The sequence below is a fragment of the Adiantum capillus-veneris genome, chromosome 10 (assembly GCF_014529385.1).
Source record: "Adiantum capillus-veneris isolate H3 chromosome 10, ASM1452938v2, whole genome shotgun sequence".
Taxonomy (NCBI): domain Eukaryota; kingdom Viridiplantae; phylum Streptophyta; class Polypodiopsida; order Polypodiales; family Pteridaceae; genus Adiantum; species Adiantum capillus-veneris.
In genome coordinates this window covers 107,072,283-107,095,883 of record NC_140940.1, presented here as the reverse complement: position 1 = coordinate 107,095,883, position 23,601 = coordinate 107,072,283, and the positions used below count along the sequence as shown (strand labels likewise).

The 23,601-nt window shown below is 41.3% G+C and overlaps 1 pseudogene; it reads left to right on the top strand.

Moving 5' to 3' along the window:
• Positions 1-12,337: 12,337 nt before the first annotated feature.
• On the top strand, positions 12,338-22,914 carry LOC147449427 (uncharacterized; annotated as a pseudogene).
• The last annotated feature ends 687 nt before the right edge of the window (positions 22,915-23,601 follow it).

The following is a 23,601-nucleotide window of genomic DNA, read 5'->3' as shown; positions in this document are numbered from 1 at the left end:
TCCTATTTAGGTGTAGTTACAAATGTAGGGCCCATAGAAAATAGCCATAAAGAAAATTTTTAGTATTAGAACACAAGGCTAGATCCACACTAGCAAAAAAAAACGGTTTGACAAATTCTCCTATAAAAAAGAGCTCCTCATTCTCTTAGTTTTTCTTTTTTCTTAATCATTAACTTTCTACTGGATTGACACAAATAGGTTTGGTATGGGCGCAAGATTGTTGTTTCTACTAATAGGGTGAGTAATTTTTTCACAAGAAGCCAACGTTCCTCCCCCTATTATTCCCACATTGTGAAGTATTGCAACATCGTGTGCTTCTATCTGTCTTGTCTTTGCTTAGCTAGCTAGGTTTGACATCGGAGGTAGGGAGAATATTGGCCTTTGTAGCCCTCGTACACAAATGCCAGTTGTTTGAAAACTTAGCTAGGTGCATTTGTGTGCGAGGGCTACAAAGGCCGATAGTCCTCCTACCTCCAATGTCACGCCTCTATTGGGTCCATGTTTGGGAAAGGTTTGCCTCAACTTAAGCTTGAGCTGATTGAAAATCAAGATTACTGGACTACAAAGATTTGAAAAGGGAATAAAAATCGATAAAGTATATAAAAAGAGTTCAAAAATCCTACAAATTGTAAATTTTTACTTGTACTTTTAGTTTGCATGTTTACAAGTAGGAAGCTCACTGGGTTTAAGCGAAAGAGAATAACCAACTTTCTTGAACATGACCCTCTCAAATAAAATCGCATGGACACATACCGATAACAATGTTTTCAGATGGTATCCCAGCCAGGGCTTGCCAAAGCTTGCCAAAACTAATCGATTGTAAGGTCAAAATTTAAAGCATTTCCTAGTTTTCTTATTCTTCAAACCATGCTCAAAATCTAGCTAGAATATTGTAATTCCAACTCGTAGCTGTCTACTTTTAGCTTGAACTTTCCCCAATTTGGAGGTTGATCTCAAGATGCACAACTTGACCATGTGCGAGAGTAGGTAAACAATCTTTAATTTGCATCAAGCTTTCGTTTGACGCCTTCGTCATATTTGCAGGAGTAGGTCATCTGTAGGCTAGTTGCAAAGAGAGGGGACCATCATAGTGATTGTGGGGCACCCCCCTTATTTGTTGTGATGTAGCCATGCACATAGTGCTTTCCCATCTGCTAACACTAGAAAGAGACACCATCTGCTAGGAGATATAGCTGTGGACTTAATTTGTATCCCTCTGGATTCTTCCCTCTCTTACGACCTATGCCCCTTAGGATTCTACACCCTTTCTGCCAATTGTGCCCCTTTGGATTGTTTATTCTTTGCCATGTGCCCCTTGAGATTCACCACTTGCAGTGCCTTCATGAAGCTAGTACAGATTCTTCATGAAGCCTGATATCATTCTAAAACCATAACACCTCCTACCTTCAAAGCTCACTGTGTTGAGATTGTGTTATCACGATCACTATGGGAATGAATAATCTGCATGATAGTGTAATTATATAAATCTTCCAAAATTTTCTTGGTGGTTCTGCATGCGGCATACATCCTGGCAATTCACCGGCCTAATGTTGTGCTTCTTTGAGTGTCATGTTGGAGAATCTCTCTCTCTCTCTCTCTCACCAATGTTGGTGTGCGCCCTTAAAGTTAGTGCAAGGAACATGAGAAAACACATGCACACGCGTAAACACACTCAATCTCTCCCTCCCCCCCCCCCCCCCCCCCCCTCTCTCTCTCTCTCTCTCTGTCTCTTTGTTTTTTATAAAAATTGCACCAATACTTATATAAGCAAGACAAAAAGTTCCTGAACAATCAAAGTACAAAGTCACCCATGATTCCAATTTCCAGCACCAGCAAAGAAGTGGAGGTCGTGATCTGTCAAAGGAAGCTTCCTCAACTTAGGAATGTCTAATGACAATAGCTGGTTGTTGCGGCAACAAAGGCCACAAAATCCGGACGTTCTGGGCCAGCTAAAGAATTTGTGGATCCCCCTGTGAATGAAGAAAAACATTGATTTATTGCACTAGGATCAATAAGCAGGATCGTCATCGGCGGGTGCAGCCTTCTTGGATTGTGGGTTGCCCTCACTAGGTTGAGGAGGGATAGAGAAGGTGGCATTGTTGTTGTTGTCAAGCTCGTCATCCACATTGTAGTCGTGATCAAGAGACTTCTTGATCCCTACCCTGCTTGCTTCAGTTATGGATTGAAGGCCATCTCAGCTATGACTGCCCATGCACAAACCAAACCTCCCACCCATAGCAGTGTCGACCCAAGTCCACCACCTTCCCCATCCTTCTCCTAATCCTGTCCTTGCCTTTTTTCCTGCTGATAGGCATACTCTCTCTCGCTAATCTCTCTGTCTATATATATATCTTATCATGCACAAATGAGCCGTTCGCAAGCTCTGTTCGGCAGAAAACCGCAGCCTACTAGCCCAGCTTACCACACCACACCCATGTCTTCCCATGATTGGCTATGTGAATGACTCCATGCATGGGAATGAAGACCAATCGTACAGGTGCTGATTAGTTCCTGGCAAATGCTCTTGTGTGGTGTAGCTAAATGCAATAAGGGCTTTCTGACGGCATCCTTTGATGCCGAAAGGCCTAATCTGAATCAAACTCAGGCGACGAACCATTGAACAGGAGGTCCTCAGACTTGAAAAGGCAAGTGAAGGGCATAGTCTCGTTGCATGACTGCATAGATCATCCCCCCATAGGTCCGACAGTCGCCGACTAAGTGTAGGGCCTTCCAGCTTTGGAAGGGCCTCTTAGCCGAGAAATGCATGCCCATAATCTCATTGCGTCGTATCATCTAAATGCTACAAACCAACACAGAGCACCTAAAACGGGAGGGTCCCTAGCCTAGAGGCACTAGGGAAATGTTAAGTATCAGGGTGCTTGCCCCCATGTAAGTGACCGACACAGCAGGTCACACACCTTTTGGGGTGGGCAAGCACCTCGGATAGCATTATATGCAGCAGCGAGCAGAAGCTCCTCAAGTGTCTGCGAGCAGGCGTAGTGGTAGAGGCGCACGGTGCCGTAGCTCAGGTGCCTGGTTCAAAGCGTGTGAACTCCGCATTGACCTCACTATTAGTCACCCGGTTTTTGCCCGCTTAATTTGATTGGCAACCGGCTGGGATATAACCACAGGCGAGACGCTCCTCTGCATTGCAGTGACCGCACTGCTCCACGTCTGCTCTGCACCGCCGCTATCAACAAGGCATCATCTCTATCACGTGCTCTCTCTCTCTCTCTCTCTCTCTCTCTCTCTCTCTCTCTCTCTCTCTAGCACCGTGCACCGGCGCGTGCACTTTACAGTAGTTCAAGGCAGTGTTCGAAAAAAAACTTGGCAGTAAGTGAAACAACACAGGTAAGATTTTAATAGATAAAATTTGAAGGTTTTACACCGAATTATACAAAATTCTGTAAGTTTTCTCATCTTCAAATATAAAATTTAAATCAAAATTTATAGGTGGGATTACACTAAACCTAGGTTTTTTTGAGGACTGGTTCAAGCCTAGGTTCTCTCTCTCTCTCTCTCTCTCTCTCTCTCTCTCTCTCTCTCTCTCTCTCTCTCACACACACACACACACACACACACACACACACACACACACTCTTTACGATAGTTCAAGGGCAGGTTCAACTCTCCTCGTCGGATCTTTAGGGTCTCTTTTCCTACGACGTTAAAATTCTCTTCTTCTCGGGAGGGTGTTTCTCTGTGTGTGTGTGTGTGTGTGTGTGTGTGTGCGCGCGCTAATAAAAAGAGGAAAATGGTATAGCTTTTCAATCATCCAAGTGTGGTAGATTGGTTATGCCATTTCCCACTTGAATAACAGGTATTGACTTCAACTCTCCTCATCGGATAGATATTTAAGGTCTCTTGGGATAGTTTAAAATTCTCTTCTACTTCTGCTCTTGTTTTAGGCAAAACCATCTCCATTCAAAATTCAAGGAAAAATTTTGCCAGTAACCTTTGCCTCTCAAAACTGACAAAGTTAGAATCTCCATAGAGAAACTAGTAAAAAATTGTTGATTTTGAGCAACAATGTTTCGAAAAAATGTGTCTCGGCTTAATATCGTGTCGTTTTCCGTTGAAAAAATGCCGATTGAGAGCAAGAGAAAAAGGAGAAATTCTGCCCCAAAATAGTGAAAAATAGTGCAAAGAACCAAAAAGATAACCTAATTTGCTAAAATTTTGCCAAAGGAAAAAAGGAATGTGCTCAAGTGTCGGCCAAAGAGACAAGATCACAAAAAGCGGCTAGACTGGAGAGGCTGATGGAGAGTTTCTGAGCAGAAAGAGCTCTCAAGGGTGATTTAAACAAATTATGGAAGCCATCTCTCGAGTCTATGTCCGGATCCTCTAGAAGAGTGCAGAGGGACCGCTTTGAAGACTATATCAAGAATTTCGAGATTCTTGATGCTGTAGCGGAAAACATTCCCCATGTCCCTTTCACCGAGGAAGAAGTGGAGCAGATAAGGCAGAAATTGCTAGATGAACAAGAAAACCAAGAAAGGGAAAGAAAAACGAAAGCAGATAGAGAGAGGGAAAATCTGCAGCTTTACCAGATAGCCCTAAACCCAGCCCACAGCCATCACCACCACCATCACCACCTCCTAGCAGCCCTCCACCAGAAGATAGGGAGGCTGGGGACAATCAAGAAGAACACCAGGCTGAGCAGCAAGAGCAAAGGCCAGAACATGAGCCCAACGAAGAGACCAAGCATGCGTCTGAACAAAAAGAGCTCGAGGAGGCATATTATGCATTTTTGGACCTGCTAGCTGCACGTTATACAAGGGAAGAAGCCGCCACAGTCGCATTCGACTTGGCGAGAACAAAGCATAAAGAACAGATGCCAGGCATTCGACTAGTCGAGCTAAAGGAAATTGCTACCGGCACAGTAGACCTGCACCCGCCCTCGAATTATTGGTACGTGGTGATGACAATGCTAACTGGAATAAGAGCACAATCGGTGGCATGAGACGAAGAATTGATAACTCTAAAGGCCACCGAAGAAAAAACTAAGATGGAAAGAGATATTCTGCGGGCACAAAGCCAAGGACAAAAAGAAAGAGAAGCTGACCTCCAAGCCAGCTTGGCCACGGCTCTACAAAACTACCAAGCAAAGGAAGAAGCAAATGAGGCAGCAACAAAAAGATTGCAAGCAGCTGAGGAAGAGTGTCTGCAACTCAGCAAGTCATTGCGAGATGCCAAAAAATAACGGGATAATCTGACACTCCAGCTAGCAGAGGAAACTAAAGAAGTAGAGGCCATGAGAAATGCAAAGGAAAAGGCAGAGATAGAACAAGAAGCAAGCCTGGATGAAGTCCTTGAGCTCAAGGACCAATTAAAAGTCAAAGATCAAACCATCCAGAGGCTATGAGCATCACCTGCGAGAGTTAGAGCTACAAGCTCGACTCAAATCATTTCCGGGAGTCAAATATATGAGGAGCAGATGCAAGAACTCCAGAAGGAGTTGACTCTCGAGAAGAAGCAGAGGTTGATAATGGCTGAAGGTTCTATCGCAATGCAAACCAGACTGGAGGACAGTCGAAAAGCCCTACAAGAAGAATTGGAGAGCATAAAGATAAAGCTCGAGGAGGCTGAAAAGGTAAATGCTGAACTCAATGACCTCCTTGTGACTATGGGAAAGCATAGCAGGCTCCTCTCAAGAGCTCCAGGATCTAACACAAGAAGAGGAGGAAAAATTGCATAAAGCAATAGAGGCAGAGCTCAGAGAAAGCACAAAGGAAGCCTTGGAATGGGAACAGAGGATTTTCAAATCTATGACAATTCAAAAAATCGACGCCAGCAATCTCAGGCGTGAATGGCTTCAACCCTCTCTCCCATATCCATTGCTGAAGTATGAGGCAACAACAATAAACAGGAGAATCAGTGAAGAGCCAACGGTCCCTCTCTACAACGCAGACACCTCAAGGCTAGAAGGAGTAAAGCTAATAGTGGATTCTCAGCCAAAGTGGAGGAAGGCTTGGCTTACCAAGTACCCGCAATACCTAATACACTTGGTAGAGGCACCAAAACACATCAGAGATAACCTCAGCTTCTGTCCTCTACCAAGGGTTAGGACGTGGAAAGCACAAGAAATCGTACAAAGAAGCCAACCCACTTGGCTGAACTACCCAAAACTGCCAGGCGTGAAGGCAGGTGAGAGAATAAGTGTACAATACATGGTGAAAACCATAACGGGCGCCATAAAGTTGTTCACTGGCTCACCTGACCTTACATGCATTATGATGAGAAAGATCTGTAGAACCATCCTAGCAGTGTTTGAGACCTTCAAGCCAGGACAGGTGACTGACAGCATATTCTTCTTCTAGGACACATACAGATGTGCTTATGATATGTCAGGTCAGCCTTCCAAGGAGGTGATACATGCGTTGTATCAAAGAATTATGTTTCTCCCATCCTATCACCTCTAGGCATTTGAAGAAGCATTCTACACGGGGTTCTTCACCATGCATACAAATATCTTTGGCCCAACAATGCTAAATCTACATGCACGGTACGAATCACTGCTAAAGATGCGGGAGACTCTAAGATGAAGCAAAGGTTCAAGGCCATGTCGGGGACGACATGAACAAGGAGGGGGGGGATGTTAGAAGCTGGACACACCCCACAACATCTAACTACTCGGAGGACTATTATTTTTTGTAATTATTCATTCATTAAAGAAAACCCGATTTTTCACCTTGTAAATATTAGAACTTACAGAAGTTTCCATGCTTTGATAGTTAGATGGAGTAGATGGTTGATTTTGGAACTTTAGGCTTTGAGAAGTTGTAAGGTATATATACCACTTTTGACCTTAATGAAAAAACCTCTTGTCATTTTAAACAAGTTTTAAGTCTGTGAGTGAGCGTGCTGTGTACGTGAGAGAGAGTGTGAGCTTCGTCTTGATGTTACGTGTGCTACAGTGGTCGAAATCGAGTGCGGAGAAGTGCAGCGTGTTTCCCCCGACTAGAGCTACAAGCCGATACCAACATTGCGTGCGTACGGTCCGGCTTTGGGAGCTCCTTCTACAATCTTCATCGGTTGTTTGGGTGAGCATATGTTATCTGATTTCGCATTGTAGCATATCCACGCGTTCACATTGAGTAGAGCTACACATTAGGCACTTCAGATTTCGGAAACGAAGAGCTGCAGATTTCGGCCAGACATCCTACGTGTTTCTGCACCGGGTGTTTTGGGTCGTGATTTTGGTTCATAGACCTTAGGGAGAGCGGCCTATAGGTATTAGTAGGGTCTCCTTCAAGTTCTATGGTGTTTCGAAAGTGTTTGATGGGTGTTCGGCTCTAGCAAGCGTTGCAGGAAGAATCCTCTTTTACACTTTTGAAGACCGTGACTTAGACAAGTGGTAGGGACCTCTGTAGGAATTAGTTAGGAGTTGGTCGAGTGTAGGTTGACACCTTATGCTTGCTTCCACGCGCCTGCGGGTCGAACTTCGTCCTTAGCTGACATTACTTGTTAGGTGAGTTCTCGCTGGGCTGACGTCCGTCGCGGCGTACCCGTCCAACAGTAGAGAATGTGGCTAAGGTTATGAAAGTTATTGTGTAAGATTAGATTAAGAGTGGGGTTTTCCAAGGGGGTTTCCAAAAAGGATTTGGTATCTTGAAAGGGGAAGGTAGAGGGGTTGGATGATTCTTGAAAAAAAGTTTTAGGTTGAGAATTCTTGCCATGATGCCATGTGCATTAAGAAGTGAAGAGGGTGAAGGATTGGGGGGGGGGGGGGGGGGGGGGGGATGTATTTTAAACCTAACGGTAGGCACTGCTTTTTCTGGAGAGAGAGTACCTTAGGTGTAAGGTTGTGCACTTTAAAATTAGAAACCCCATTATCAATGAGAAGGCTTTAAGATTGCCAAAAAGGAGAAGTTTGTAGCCATGAGGGTTTGTGAGGGGTAACCAAAAATTTCTTCTTACTCATCCTTTGAAGGTTGGGAGGTATTCTTTGTCAAAAGGCCTAGTAGAGGCGGTGTTGGAGGTCCAAAGGTTAGGGAGGAGGGGGGGCTTGGAGAAGGAAATATGAACCCATGTAGTGGGGTGTTGTAGCCCTAGTCCCTCCTCCCTTTCACTTTTCCCGAGTGCTTTGAATTGTAGTGGGAGGTGTGATTTTGAACTGAGGCTTTCTTGAGGGAGGAGGAGGGAACTGACGGTAGAGCGGGGCGGAAAATGGTAGGGTGTTGGGGGCTACAGGGTTTAAGGGGGTAGGCAGGATTGATAGGTGTGTTGAGGTTGTGGATGTAGTTGGGTTTTGTCTTGTAAGGAGGAGAGTCTTTGTGGGGAGATTCTAAAGGTCGTTTAATGGCTGAGGATTGAGATGGTTTAGAAGCTATGGATTGATGTTTTGATGGGGAGGGGTGGGGGTGGGTATAGGGTCTAGCGGATTGGAAGGGTATTTCGGGAGGGGGGTAGAAGGTTCTATGTGGAGATAAGAAAGATTTTTTGGGAGGGGGATAGGGCTTGCTTGGTAAAGAGGGGGAGGGAAAGCGTGGTTTAGTGTGACTTGAACTTAAGTGCTTCGTCAGCACTTGCTCCACAAGCTCTTTAATAGTTTTCTCTTTAGGGAGAGAAAGGACTTCCTCTTCCAAAATATTGATAGATCTTTTACGTGCATGTACAACATCTTCCTCCTTGGTAGCATTAAGATGGGCATTCAAAATGTAAGTTTGGATTTCAAAGAGGAAGAGGTTGAGAGAGTAGGTTTTCCATTCTGTAAGCTTGAGACTCCAATCTCGTTTTGACAATAGGGGGATGGAAATCAAGAGCAATATATTGTTGAGATCATTGAAGCGCTCTTCAACAAGAGAGTGGTACCCATCCAAATAAGATTGGAGGTTATTTATGAGTATAGTTTTTGCTTGGATAAGAGCTTGCGTGGAATTAAGTTGAAATTGTATGGTGAGTGAGGCGAGCTTGGCATTGAGAAGAGCTTGGGCTTGGGAATCATCTATGGTAAGCTTTGGAGGTTTAATACAAAGGCTTTTGGGAGATTTTTTATTACGGATTAACTCATTGAGTTGTGCAAGGAAGCCTTCAGCTCTTCCTAACTTGCCATGTAGTTTCTTGAATTCTAAGATGGAATAGGAGAGAATTACCTCAAAATCAACAGGTCTCTTGAGTTGTGGTAGTGTTGCCGAAATGGTGGGGAGGTAGGATGAAGTAGAATCCTTCTTGCGGTTGTCCATTGGTTTTTCGACAACCCGGGGAATGGCAGGGGTGGTGGATGAATTTGCATTCAAAAGGTTGTGGTCCCAGCCATTTTTGGCCAGGACTGAAGAGAAGTCAAAGGAATCTTTGGGGAGCTTTTCCAACTCCTCCGTGATGTGCTCGTAATGATCCAAAGCACTCCCCCTCCCTCTTTTGAACTCCTTTTAAAACCCACTACCACCTCCTACCACTGATGAGCTCCTCACAGAGCGAAACGCATTTCGTTCCCCTCTTAACCTAACCCCTCTCAACCCTTAAGCTAACCCCAGCCTAAACCCCTTTACCTTATGCTTTAATTTAAGTGCTACGCACGCTTGATATATTTCTATCATTGATGAACCTCTAATTTCTCCCACTTCATCCACGCCATGGAAAAGGTCAAGGAAACAACTTCAAAAGCCCTACAAGGGCGTCATGCGTGAATTATTTAGCTTGCAAAAATCCATGAACTTTACATGTGAGATATTGATGTTGTCATTAGATTTTTCATATGAGCTTTGTTTCATAAATTTGTAGAGGTGTATGCTTATTTATTTTTTTCTTTGCATTTCACAGCAAAGGGAGTGGCGGAAGAGTGCATTAATGTCAATAAGGACACACATATTGAATTGCCTATTCTAGTTCATGTATTGGATGAGGAAAAAGCTCTACATATTGAGCCTTCCCCACCACAACAAGCCACAATATTTCCAAATCTTGTCAATATTACACCTCTAAACACTACCAATGATCCAAGTCCAATTGAAATTGAGCCTAGTGTCCGACCTAGAATTAATCCTATTGTCCAATCTTACAGCCAATATGATGTGCATCAATCATCTCAATTAGAAGCGAGAGTAACAATCTTAGTATTATTCCATTTGGTCTGAATCTTCTTTCGTAATTCTTGATTGCTGATATCTCTGATTCAAGTCCACGATTTTGTATTGAGTGTAAGGTATTGAATGTCTATGGTTCTACAAAATTAGGCTTGATCAATCAAGATACAACCGCTTCCTAAAGTTTGACCTAGTTGATATAGAATGCAGCGACACTATTACAGTGGTGGTTAATAATCCATACATAGAGTTATATATTGGTAAGCTTCACCCAGGTGAGTTTTTTCTTATCGATAGCCCAATTGTCAAGCGAAAAAACCTGACAAATAAAGGCTCTACATTGTTCTCATTGTACATTGATTCCACAACTGTATTGACTCTTGGTCAATCTTTCCCAGTGTCTCTTACCTTCTCCCTTGAATGCAAGATACGTGTATCTTTTGATGATGTAAGTGCACCTTCTAGTGGACGCCCTCAATTGGCCACTCTTGCTTTTGTTATTTTACAAAGGCACAACTCGCAGTCAAGATTTGATGGACCTGTCGGTGATCTTTTGGTTGTTGAATGGCCCTCTTTGATCGAATAGAGTGATTGTAAGATTACATCTATCTTACTTTTTTTTGCCTTTGTTATTGAGTTGAATTATAATTGGTGGTTACTCTCTCTAATTTTGTGCCTATTTTGAATGCTCCCTTGTAGGTGAATTTTGTCAACTCTCGTAAGAACGAATGCCAAGAATTTCTAGAGGAAATGATTATAAATCGCCCTCTAATGTGTGTCGCAAGGAATATTGGTCCATTCCTCGATAAACCCAACACTTTGTCTGTATTGGATATTACAATTTTGGTGCTAGTTTATAGTGTGCGGTTTAGATAGGAGCTTGCTAGTGTGTTTGTAGTTCAAACTGAAAGCTTGGGCTACAATCATGAGGTGACATTACATAAGAAGAAGTGATCAATTGCATACCATTTCTTATATTTTCTAACAAAGTGTGCTTTTGCAGGTTGTTGGAACCCTTAGTTTTGTGAATATCAAGAGTGTGTTAGTGAAGAAGCATTGTACAAAGTGTAGGTCCACAAACATGTATAGGAGTAACGAAGGACCTTGTTGCCAATTGTCCTATAGCAACACTACTATAATCACAACTACAAAGTTGAAAGCACGTATCACGGATAAAGACACGAAGGTCTTTTATGTGCAACTTGTTGGTGCAATAGTAGATTCAATACTTTCATTGGATAGAAGCTTCAACAAGATTTACCTTAACTCCGTCACTAAGGCATGAGATACTTTGGCAACAAGCTAACGTGTAGGTTGCTTCAAAAATAATGCAAGCGGCCATGTAGTCACATATGAGCCTAAACCTTAGTGTTTGGATTATTGCTTATAATCTCTACATACCTATATTTGAATGCTTGTTGTATCTACATCTTCGAATTAGAGCTACATGCTCATCATCCTCACTAGTTTCTAGCATGTGTATCCACAATTTTTGTTGTGCGCTTAAGTATTGCAACCTTTGTATTTATAATCAAGATTTCAAAGAATTACATTGTCATTATCTTCTCTTTGTATCTCTTAAGTACATCATAATTTCATTATCTATAGCCACACCCACACACAAAAGACGCCATTTTCCACACTCATGAATAATCCTCTGTGTGTGTGTGTGTGTGTGTGTGTGTGTGTGTGTGTGTGTGTGTTTTACAAACTACCACAAGGGAAGGGTAAGATTGTAAGAAATGACAGCCTTTGTAGAATGTAAAAAATGACAAGCCTTTTCAAATGTAACTAGTATGTGACCCGCGCGTTGCTGCGGCCAAGAAAAGCATGATTATTGGATATCTCTCTCTCTCTCTCTCTCTCTCTCTCTCTCTCTCTCTCTCTCTGCGCAGAGCCTGCATCTAAACCTAAACTTTACACTACCCTTCATGTCTCCCCCTGGGACGAGGGCGGCCCTGTGGGAGGGCGTTAACCCTCAGCCCCGCTCTGTCCAAGCCAAAGCCCCGCCACTTGGTCCTCGGTAGAGCCTGCGTTTCTACAGATTGGTAGAGCCTTCGTTTCTGCTCCCAATTGTTTTGTGTTGCATGCTAGAGCCCCGCCACCTGGTCCTCGATAGCGCCTGCCTTTTCTGCAGATCCGCTCCGCCGTCTGGTCCTCCTCAGCACAACCTCGTGGCCGCTGTGCTCTACACATCCCCTGCTCGTCACCAGTGGTTCTGCAAAAACAAAAACCTCTTTTGGAACACGTTTACCTCAAAGTCATTTTTGCCTAAGAGTTTGTTTACACTGTAGCTCGATTCACCTTCAAGCATGATTACCCCAAAGATCACAGCACGGGTCCGACCGAGCTTTGCGGCTGTCGTAGCGGCTCCTAGCAAGCTCACTCAAATTGGACAGCCTCAAGCAGCCCTTGATTGGGTCATGGAGGAGAATCGTGACCTCAAAGCTCCCTTAGCAAGCTTGAGGCACGCTTTGACTCCATGGTTCATCTCGCCATTAACACAGTAAAAGAAGTCGAAGCAAAGGTAACTCAAGCCCAATGTTAACTGAGTCAACATCACTTAATAGAAGCTGCTAAAGACCGAAGATGTATCGATGCACATCGAGGATGAATACAAAGAAGCAGTAAAGATTGGAGTTACACATTTTTCACGTTTTTTTCAAAATGGTCATGTATTGTAAATTCTCGAATTATTTCAAGCCATTGTAATATTTTAATGTGTTACGGGCTCAACATTAGGCAAAATTTGGACTCACAAAGGAGCCCTTTAAGGAGTTTTGACTTTACCTCTCTCTACCAAAACGGGCGCATGGAGAAATTTTTGCAAACAAACTCCAAAGTTGGCGGAGGTTTGACAGTTAGAATGTCTTCTTCAAGCTCTATCTACTGATATATAGCACGCCATGAGATTCCTCATATTTTAGAAGATTCTTTTTTTTATTCACCTATGATGTGACAACTCTGTTGGAATTTAAGTGAATTAAAAAAAGAATCTTCTAAAATATGAGGAATCTCATGGCGTGCTATATATCAGTAGATAGATCTTGAAGAGCACATTTTAACTATCAAACCTCTGTCAACTTTGGAGTTTGTTTGCAAAAAATTATCCATGCGCCCGTTTTGGTAGAGAGAGGTAAAGTCAAACTCCTTAAAGGGCCCCTTTGTGAGTCCAAATTTTGCCTAATGTGGGAGTTTCAAGCTGTAAATAATAGGTCAGTTACTGTGCTTAGGTTGCAGATTCAATAAGTGGTGGAGCCCTAAAGGCCTTGGACGCCCGAACATTGCATATTTTTACCTTAGGTATACAAAGCAGTGTGTAAAAGAAACTATGGTTCTAAAGGTCATTTGTTGAGAGCACTCTTTAATGAGATCTCTTGAGGTGTGTGGCTATGGGATCCTTGAGCTTCTCCTTGCTCATGAGACTTGATTAACACTAATCAATGATTCATTCTCTCTCACTACACCTCTCTCATGCTTCTTATGATTGCCTATGATGCTTAGATTAGCTAGATCTTAACTAATTAGTGGTTAATCCATCTCTAATCTTGTGTGATTGGCCTCTTTTACTTGTGTGTGCATTGGAGTGTGGTGCTCGATTAGATCTATGTGTGTGCGCTTGCGATTAGTGTGTTGCATGATAGGATTAGTGTTGTGTGCATCTTGCAATCGTAGTGTGTGTGATTGGGTTGATTAGAGGTGAAGAGAAGTGGATATGAAGATTTTCCCTTCATTGCGGCTTAGCTCCTCCATAGGCTGAGAAGCTCACCTTATAGAGTTAACCATTTGTGTTTCCACGATTATCTCACTAACCGTGTGAGTGTTTCCATGCCCTAGCCGGGTAGCTCATCCCTCCGTATTGACAATTTTGTTGGTCATTGGAGCTATTGCAACGATGGAACCCCCAACATTTGGCGTTGTTGCCAGGGACGATGTCCTACGCTAGTGTAATTGTGGCATAATTGAATGCGTTCCCTCACTAATTTTACTACTAATATCACTTGTGTGTTTATGTTTTTGTGGATTTTGGATGTGTGTGCATAAAGCAATGTGTTCATAATTCCCTAATGTGTCACCGTATCTTACCAATTGTGCGTTTACACACTCTAATTTCACACCCCTTGCTAATTTGACTAATTTTTGCTAACTTACTAATTTGCTATGTAGGATTGGAGCATTCGACCATTCAATTGATCTTCAATGGAAAGGTAATTAAGGTGGTATTCTCAACCTCCCTAGAATCTAAGGATGTGTAGAATTGTGTAGAAATCCCACCATGATGCAATGTAATGTTGATGCAATGTAATGCTATGCTATGTTGATGCAATGCAATGTTGATGTTATGGGTTGAAGATTTTGCGATTATTCATTTGCATGGTGTCGTAATGCCAAAAATTTTAAGATTTTGTGGCGTATGAATTTGACAAGTTTCAATTGCTAATTGGTGATTGTGGATTGCTAAGTGGCTGCTAATTGAGTTAATTGCATGCTTGAATGGTCAATTTCAAGTGTGTGCATTAAAATCAAGTGTGTGCATTCTAATTGAGTGTGTGTATGCTAATTTTAGGTATGTGTGCACTATTTTCCCATGTTTGTGCACCTAAAAATCAATGTGTGCGTTAATGATTTTTCAATTGTGATGATTGATTTGTGTTGTGCTCATGCTCAACTAATGATTTGTGAATTCACATTGCAATTTCAACAAAATTTTTCTTTTGTGTGCGCACCTAAAGATTGGTAAAAACTGCCAATCTTTTAGTGTGTGTGCTTAAAAAAGTGTTTAATTTGCATGATTGATTCAATGTTTTGATTGCACGATTGATGTGTGTAATGATTAATTTCTGCGTTTTTGTGCTCAAAATAGGGATTTACACATTTTAATTGCGTCAAATTTTGACCTAATTTTGTCGGTAATTTTTGGAGTTTCGTCTAATTTCCGACATTTTGGACATTAAAATAAAATGAATAAATTAAAAAAGGATTCACGCCCCGTGCCTTGTGGCGCATGAGTTCTCTGTGTCGGATAGATCTTTACGGTCTCTTAGGATAGTTTCCTACGACGTTAAAACAATCCTTCTTCTTATGTTTGTCCTCGCACTCTCTCGCACTTCGTGACAAGTGAACACCACCCATCACAAACACACACACACACACACACACACACACACACACACACACACACACACACACATCCACTCTCTCTCTCTCTCTAACTCTCTCTCCTCCCACTAATTTATTCCCTTACTCTCTCTACACTCTCTCTCTCTCTCTCTCTCTCTCTCCCTCTCTCTCTCTCTCATCTCTCTCTCTTAACTCTCTCACTCTCCCCGTCTCTCTCTAGCTCACTCTCCCTCTCTCTCCCCATCTCTCTCTCTCTTCTCACTCTTTCTCTTTGCCCACTCTCACTCTCTCTCCTTGTGCCTTTTCCCTCGTCTTATTCACTGACACGCACCCACCCTTGCCCTTGCCCGCTGACTGCGTCATACGTCGTGTAGCGCAGGAACCCCTCTCTCCCTCTGTCGTGAAGTGCCCGCCAGTGTCGCCACATGCCCAGCCTGAAGCCCGCCTGAATAACACACTCTCTCTCTCCTCGGTTTGCTAAGAGCCTCTCCCGCCCTTCCTTCAACACACACTCCTGCGCCCCAAGCCAGTCTCTCGTCGGCTTCAAAGTCAACTCCACGTGCAGCCAGGTAAGTAGGTAGGTATTTATTTATAATAAATAAATCAAAAATTACGAAATCACCAAAAAAAGAATAAAAAGCACAAAAAATGTTTTAAAAAAAAACAATACAGAAATAAGAAACTCAAAAAATAAAAAAAGAGAATAAATTCACAAAAAAGAATAAAAACCATAAAAATAATATAAAATCAAAAAATCTAAATTAAAAAAAGAGATTAAAATATTATTTTAAAAATTATCAAAATTTTAAAAAAATTTATAAAAAATAAAAAACCTCTTAGAAATTCATCAAAAATCAAAATTGATCAGAAAAATCACCATAAATTAAAAATTTCATAAAAACCACAAAAAATTCTTTAAAAATAAAAAATTCACAGAAAAAAATGCACAAAAATAATAAAAAACTTAAAGAGGTCACAAAAAATTCATAAAAAATATAAACTTGTCCGAAAAAATCCCAACAAATCAAGAAATTCATTAAAACCTTCAAAAAAATCAGAAAATTCACAAAAAATCTTGTAAAAATCAAAACTTTCCAAAAAAGCGTAAAGAATCATAAAAATTTTAGAAAATTTAAAATTTGAGAAATAATTAGAAAAAATAAAAAGAAAGTGCCGGAAGTACCCAAAAAAGCCAAAGCGAGCCCGAAAAAAGTCAGAGAAAGCAAAAGCAAAGCAGGGAAGAGTACCGCACACTGAGGAAACCGTGCAAAAGCAAATTAGATCAACCGGTGAGAAACAGTCAACTCGAAACCATGAGCAGCATACAAATTTCTAAATTTATCAAAATCAAGCCAAAAATTGACCAATCACGGTGGGATTACATATTAAGTTGTTCAAGGCCCAGTTTTTCATCGTTTCAAAAGGTTGCAATTAATTTTGAAACTGTTGAGCTAGAGTTAATCAACACTTGTGAGTATACAAGCAGTCAACTACAAAAGTGCTTCGGTTAAAGCAATTTAATTGAAACCAAAGCATGAGAAATTCTGCTAATCAGCACTAAAATCTGCTAGGAAACAGATTTTATAGAACCAGCCGACATAGACTCAAAGCGAGCCGAGAATTCAAGTACAACAGAACAAGCTAGTAGCAGTGGCAACACAAGTACAACTGCAACAGAGCAAAATTTATAGCTATATGGCTACAATGGAGATAAGGTTTATTATGCAGATACAGAAGGTCATACTTGATGAGCAGCAAAAGCAACACGGGAACCAAGATCCTATTGATCAGAGTAAAGCCAAATTCAGAGAACTCCCAGATGTTCACAGACTTCAGTGGAGCTAGGTATTGCAAGCTCAAAAATGAAGTGCAGATAGAAGTGCAAAATATTGATCCAAGTGGTTATCCAACAACTTGCACAAGTTCGCAAAGCATCCAATTGGTGCATATGCAATTAGGGTCAATGTACATGGATTACAATGGTCACATCTATAGTCGAGAACCAGAAACGAAAAATCCAACAAATCAACCAATAGAAGCCAATCGAATTGGAGAACCAAGCCAAAGAAGGTACAAAGTTTAATATGGAGCAATCTACAGCTTGATGCTTAGTGTTTTGAAAGAAGATGCCGACAACTTGGCAAGACTGAAGCTCCTCAGGTAGACCTTGACATGACAGAGCGAGTTGAAATACCACCAGTCATGGTGTATTGCTCAGATTGTGGACATTTTTTTGAAGATTGTCCAAAAAATCCAGACAACAGGGACATATCAACTGCCAAGCGAGATACATAGAAAATTGGAAATGTGAATCTCGATGTAAGTGCATTTAACTCGTCACTTTTAATACATTCAGATGATTCTGCATTACCATTAGAAGAACCAGTAAAAGCACTGCAGGTTCAAAATCACCATAAAGATGCACATGCAAGTGAAAATCTTAAAATTGATTCTTTGAGCAACAAATTCTTGAATGAATTTGGTCAAGATGTCAAGATATCACAGAATGTTGAAAAGACTGTTAGGTATTTTGCATCTACTTCCACAAGTGTGCACGAGTCTAAGGGACACATCAAAAAAACTGATGTTAGCATCGTATGGTACACATAATTCATATGCACACTATGTAGACCAAAAAAGGAAACTGTACAAAAAAGATCAACCAATGTTTGAACAGCCCACATACTAGCTCATAGAAGTGCGTCCAGTAATAGATCAGAAAGGATGGTTCATTTCAAAGGAAAGAATCTATTATAGGCCATCCTCTCTAGAGCTAAAGGATATTATTCGAGTGACCCCAGAAATTTGTTCAAACCCAAACTCTCCTCCATCGAAAATCAAGCTTCGACGTTGTGACCGAACGAGCATAAACTTTGACCAAAACAGTCGTAGATATAGACGAGAGTCTAGCATCTATGATGCCTTGGGTTTTGAAACCACAGAAGCTCATATCATAGGAGATCCATGGGATAGACAATATCAGGGCGAAGATAATGCTATCTACAGCTTGACTTGGGGAATAATTTGTCATGTTTCAAGGAGATACATAGGAAACTATGCAGAAAGTTCACAAATGCCAAACATCAACAGGGCTACCCAAATTGTGCCTTCACAGTTCCAAAAGGTGAGACTAGAGCAGAGCCAAACAATTTTGAACGCTTACAATGAAGCAAGCTATAGTGATCACCCTAGGAAGCCGGGGAGTTGTAAATCCATCAAGCTCACCTTATGTACCAAGAAATTCTACACTAGTTAGAAGCCCTAGAGCCTTTAACCAACAGACCTCCTCAAAGCAAAAAACATTGAAAGATTATATGGTTGGTGGAAGTTTCCAATTGACCTAGATTCCATCAAAATCTATAGATAATTTCTTATATGAAGATCATCAAGGAGAAAAGGAAAAGTTTCGGCTGATCTCCACAAGTCAAAGTCCAAAGCCAACAAATACAATAGTGTCCAAACAGTTACATGTGACCAAGCTCACATATGCATATCAAGATGCACAAGGTAACAAATATCAGCAAGATCATGACCTTGTACAAACCCATATGGATGGCCCGACTAAAGTCAAAGACTATGTGAAGATGATGCAAAGACTGAAGCTGCCAGAACCGATGACAAAAAAGTCAAAGTCAATGGAGGCTAAAGTCTAGAAAGCTACACAAAGGTCACCACTGAAAATCTCCTCCAAAGAGAAAAATTCTGCCAGAAAGTACAGTGGATCTATTAAGATCAACAGTTAACCAGATGAAGGCAGATAATGCTTAACAATCGCAAACAAAAAGTGCAGTATCACAACCAATGGAGTCAACATCAATTGAAGCAGGTGATCGAAGCAAAGAAAATGCAGATAAAGTTCAACCAAAGGGCATTGCCACAGCAAAAGCAATCAATTCAGTCACAAATCCCGAGATGATCAAGTGCAACACCACCAGTGAAAATGAAGAAAAGCTGTCAAGAGAAGTAAAGCTAGATTTTCAGCTAGACGAGAACCTCATGTTTTTTCGCATTTGGAAAAGATGTGGCCAACCACAGCTGAAAGATGCTCTTGAATTTGTGAGCATATCTGGAGACAAACGAGCAAAATGTTGGAGAATCATCTGCACCACCATTGAAGTAAGTTCACAGATCATCATAGCTCAATGTCACGTGATCAATGCAAAGGATATGACAGATGACATCATAATGGGAATGCCATTGGCCCAAAAGGTCCTAGAGATATAGAGTTCAATGAAGATGCAGTCGTCAAAGAAAACAAAGAATGAAGACCAAGACTCATCACCCGCAGAGAACGATAGCACAAAGTCCTCAAGCACAATGCAAATGGAAAAGCTTATTGAAGATGATTCATCTCCATCAAACAGTACTTCAGACGAGCTTAAAGCAAATCATGCAATAGCAAGTACAAATCAAACAAAACAAAGAACAACCACGAAAGCTATGGAGTAGAGAATGACACCAAGACCAGAGATAAAGAAGAAAAATTTTGTAGACATAGGTATGGCCAAAGTGGACCCTCCACCGATTAGCAAAGAAGATGTGACAGCATATGCCTCTACATCAAAGAACCCTCATGGATCAGCTTCTTCCAGCAAGTCAAGCTTTCAAAACTTAAAGTCAATTGCTGACCCAACGGAAGCCTCTAAGGAGACACCCAAAAAGTCAAAGGTATATCAGCCAAAGTACTCAAGAAGTCAAAGGAAGGTCAAGCAAGTGTTTGTTTCGAGCAATTTAGTCAAAGTCAATGATCTAGTTTGGATCAAAGACAGGAAATCAACACAGAAAGACAAACACATGGGATGGATAACATCACAATGGAGCTTAAAATAACAAGAGTACTATGGAGGTAACAGACAAATATGGGTACCAAAATATCAGGTTAGGGTATATGAAGTAACTTCCAGTCCCTCCCAATAAAGAAGGCCCACAAGGTATCAACCTCGACAATATCCTAGGGTACCTAAGCAGTAGGTATACAATAGAGCAACATCAAAAGATGCTAAAGTCTACCATAACTCTCAAGAGGATACAGAAAAAAGACGGATCTCAAAGAATGTTCCTCTTAAACAAGGATTCTACACAGGGTATACAAAGATTTGGCTACCAGTCAACCACAAGCCAATTGCAAATACACCAAACCTGCATGAAGATATCAAGAAATCAACAAGGCCTAGTGCGAAGCAAAGTCAACAATGGAGATACAAAAGTCATCAAGAGATTTGGATTCCTAAGTCTTCCAATGAACCGAGTCAAAATCCAAATGCCGACAGCCAACAAAGGCCTACAACAACATCAAAGTCTCCTATCAACAGGCCCAATTGGACAATCAAATAGATAATGGAATCTTCAAAGTCAAAGAAGGACAACCAACCAACGAGAATGCAGATTCGAAGAAGATAAAACAACTATGGCAAAAGAAACCTTCAATGCCAACTTAGTCCTTCACTAATCCTCTTTTTGAGGATTCAAGCTTACTTTTACCTGAAATTTTTTTTGTAGTAAGCTTAAGAATGTAAAAAGTTTAGTTGCTAGGGTGAAAAAATCACTCTTTGGCATAGTCAGAGTCAGCAGGCTGCTGAGCCATAAAATGAGCAAAGCATTAGTCCCAAAGCTTCAAGTCATATTAAACTTTGTGCTAAGAGTCGTAGTTATTAAGCTTACGCTCAAGCTGGAAGAGTTGAGCATATCTAAAGTCATGTCGCTCATGTTGGATGAGATGAGCATAAGAGTCGAAGTCTATTAACTTACAATTGATGGAGTGTCATAGAATCCAACACTCACGCATAGTGCACAATAAGATGAGGGCACATATCCTCATCAACAAAAACCATTCTTAAAGGGGTGCTAGCTTGCAAATCCAAGTCATATGCTTTTATAGCTACACCATATTTCTGAATAACCCCTCAAAATCTTTCTTGCACAGCATATTGTTTCCCATGCATTTCTGTGTATGCATAAATAGGATGTCCCACTATTGGACATATGCATTAAACACTCTTTTTTTCTTCCATCTATGCACCTTGTGTGGACTACAACAGGCAAACCAATGTTCCATCATGCTACCCTTTCATATTTGCTGACCCATGTTGTTTAATTCCATATCTAACTATCAGCAAATAATCCCTTGAGTACTCTATTAATATTTCCAATGCTAATATGTACTCTATTAATGTGTTTATCCCAAAGGCACTTTTTTCCCACTGGGTTTTTTCCCTTTGGTCATATAGGTATTAGACCCTAATTTAGAACCTCATCATTCTACTTCTCTTGTACATACTTTTCATAAATAAAAATAAGCCTCATCATTATGCTATTACAATGGACAAATGCAACATCAGACATATTCAGACCAATGAAGATGCTGCAGCAAATTGAACCTCATCAACAAATTCAACGGCAGATGAAGACAATCAGCCCATCAACAACCAATCAAAAACCTTTCCTTGCCTCCATGGACACTTTTCAATAGTACCCAAGAAGGGGCACTAAAATTGAAAGGGGGTAATGTTAACTGAGTCAATGTCAATTACCAGAAGCTAGTAAAGACCAAAGACGTACGGATGCATATCGAGCATGAATACAAAGAAGCAGTAAAGACTGGAGTTACATATTTTTCACGTTTTTCCAAAATGGTCATCTATTATAAATTCTCGAATTATTTCAAGCCATTGTAATATTTTAATGTGTTACGGGCTCAATGGGAGTTCCAAGCTGTAAAGAATATGTCATTTACTATGCCTAGGTGGCAGATTCAGTAAGTAGTGCAGCTCTAAAGGCCTTGGGCGCCCGGACATTGCATATTTTTACCCTTGGTATATAAGATAGTGTGTAAAATAAATTAGGGTTCTCAATCTCATTTGTTGAGAGCACTCTTTGGTGAGAGCTCTTGAGGTGTGTGGCTATGGAGTCCTTGAGCTTCTCTTTGCTCATGAGACTTGATTAACACTAATCAATGATTCATTCTCTCTCACTATGCCTCTCTCATGCTTCTTATGATTGTCTATGATGCTTAGATTAGCTAGATCTTAACTAATTAGTGGTTAATCCCTCTCTAATCTTGTGTGATTGCCCTCTTTTGCTTGTGTGTGCATGTAGGTTTGATTGGAGTGTAGTGCTTGATAGATCTATGTGTGTGTGCTTGCGATTAGTGTGTTGCATGATAGGATTAGTGTTGTGTGTGTCTTGCAATCATAGTGTGTGTGATTGGGTTGATTAGAGGTGAAGAGAAGTGGATATGGAGATTGCCCTTCATTGCAGCTTAGCTCCTCCATAAGCCGAGAACCTCACCGCATAGAGTTAACCATTTGTGTTGCCCCGATTAGCTCACTAACCGTGTGAGTGTTTCCATGCACTAGCCGGGTAGCTCATCCGTCCTTATTGGCAATTTTGTTGGTCATTGGAGCTACTGCAACGATGGAACCCTCAACACCCAATCGGCCACCTTTGCTAAAGTACAGACTTGCGTTACAATGGAGTTCCACGAACAAAGACTCCAAGAAGAAAAAGCCATGAAGGTTTGCATTGGTGGGCTCCCCTTGCCATGGTGCACCACCGAGGACACTCTCGAAGAAGCGACCAACAAGCTCAACGACATCCTTCAACCAATTAACATGAAACCTGAAATAGTTTCTTGGATCAACGACACACATAGGCAAGTGTTGCCTGAGCATTGCCTTCTCACTTTCAAGGATAAAGAGGATAAGATGCAATTGCTACGGCAGTCTCGACTCCTCAAAAGGGACAAAGATTTGGATCAATGAGGAGCTGACAACAAATCAACTAAAGCTAAAAAAGAGTGAGCTCAAGAAGATGCATGAAGCCCACAAGCAAGCTAAATGGGCAGTATATTGAGGTGGTAAAACCATCATCTAGGAGTTTCGAGCCCCCAAAAAGGCTCTACCCAACCCTACTTAGGTGTTGTTTTCTTTTTCCTTTTTTACCCTGACGATTCGACCCTCAGTCCTTCACTGATATGTATCTGATGGCCTCACTTAGAAGCAACGAGTCAATGTAATGTTTTTGTGATAGTCCCATAGGTCATATCTGACCTCCGTGGATGATAAATCTCTCTCTCTCTCTCTCTCTCTCTCTCTCACACACACACACACACACACACACACACTCTCTCTCTCTCTCTCTCTCTCTCTCTCTCACACACACACACATCCCAATATCCCTTTTAGATTGTTCCTATGCTGTTTATTTCTCTCTCTCTCTCTCTCTCTCTCTCTCTCTCTCTCTCTCTCTCTCTCGTCAAGCGTACAATTTTGACTATTGCAAGTCATTGAAAAAAGGATGGAATTGCATAGAATTTAAACATCTTCACTCAATTTTCAAGGGCTCTTTAATGTGTCTATGGTAAGGAGGACAACCCAACAGGGACTCAACAACTCAATTGCGGTGTTGATCCAACATGCCATGTAAATCAACCAAAAAACAACACGTGGAGGCCCTC